Below are 1,241 nucleotides of genomic sequence, written 5' to 3'. Positions count from 1 at the left end.
TTGTAAAAGAAGCAGTATCGCTAGCCTTGGAGACTAAATGTCAGAAATTCATAAATCCACAACACAGGGTAGTAGTAGAAACAGTGCTTTTGTGCTACCCATATAATTTGTCTTAAAACTGTCCCACAGGTTTGCTTCTCTTCTATGCCCATGATGTCCCTGTCTTTGCTATCAGGTTTGTTACTAGCAGCACATAAAGCAGTGGCTTCTCTACTAGAGACTAAACTGAGATCTACGAACATGCCCCCACACAGGTTGCAATCTGCTTTTGACAACAACTGAGTCATAACAATCCACACTGCTGACACACAGGTGAGGGAGCCTTTGCAATTAAATCCCAGTCATTAGCATCCCCACTGCTGGAGCCATTTAGTCTCAGCACTGCGGAAGAAAATGAGGAAACAAAAGGGTACCAGGAGAGACTACCTGCTCCATCTATCTCTCTAACAGTAATGTAGAGTGTCACTTGCTCCTGAGCTATTCCAGATGACCTGAAATGCATTGAGGAGGATATCAACATTAATTCTGCACTAGTATTCTGACAATTGACTGTATGCCTGCACACAGTTTATTTGGACTGTTTCTATTTCATTATTTAAAAAAATACCTTGGAACATAACAATAGCTACTGCAGAAGAGCCAACATGAAAGGCAAAAGGATTGCTTATCAACCACAGAACCTTGCTGATTTGAAACCTGGATTTTAAATGTATATGCACCAGTTCACTAAGACTTTCAATGAGAAAGAATTGTGGGGACCACTATGGTGGAGAAAGATGCAGGTCAAGAGGCATCTCCTTCTGCCCTGACTCCTGTAGCCTGCTCATAGATAAGCCAGCATCTTTTCTTATCCTCTGGTTCCCACTGAGCCCCACAGAAGAGTTTGGAGGCAGCCATCATTGTCCTCTCTCTTCTGCTTTCTCTCACCCATGAAGCAGACACCTGCACTGGGACAGACAGCTACACTTCTGATCTGGACCTGTCAAGTAATCAAATTTCACTTCCCAAACATTCTAAGCTTTCCCAAAGCTTATTTTCCATCTAGAAAAAAGGCACAGTTTGGTCAACTTGGCTGCAAGGGTAAACCCTCTTGATTATTGCAGTCAGATTTTCTTGACATTAAATGCTATGTAAACCCAAGTTTGAGAACAACAGAAATTACTCAGGAAGTGCTTAGTAGCAAAGGTGAAGAAGAAAGGAATGAATGTTTTTTAAGAATTTAGTGAGTAGCAAGCAGCAGA

The sequence above is a fragment of the Pezoporus wallicus genome, unplaced genomic scaffold (assembly GCF_028554395.1).
Source record: "Pezoporus wallicus isolate ANWC-B61680 ecotype Strahan unplaced genomic scaffold, APGP_CSIRO_Pwel_v1 scaffold_3294, whole genome shotgun sequence".
Lineage (NCBI taxonomy): Eukaryota > Metazoa > Chordata > Aves > Psittaciformes > Psittacidae > Pezoporus > Pezoporus wallicus.
The sequence above is the reverse complement of the archived record's forward strand: the minus strand, read 5'-3'. Positions refer to the sequence as shown.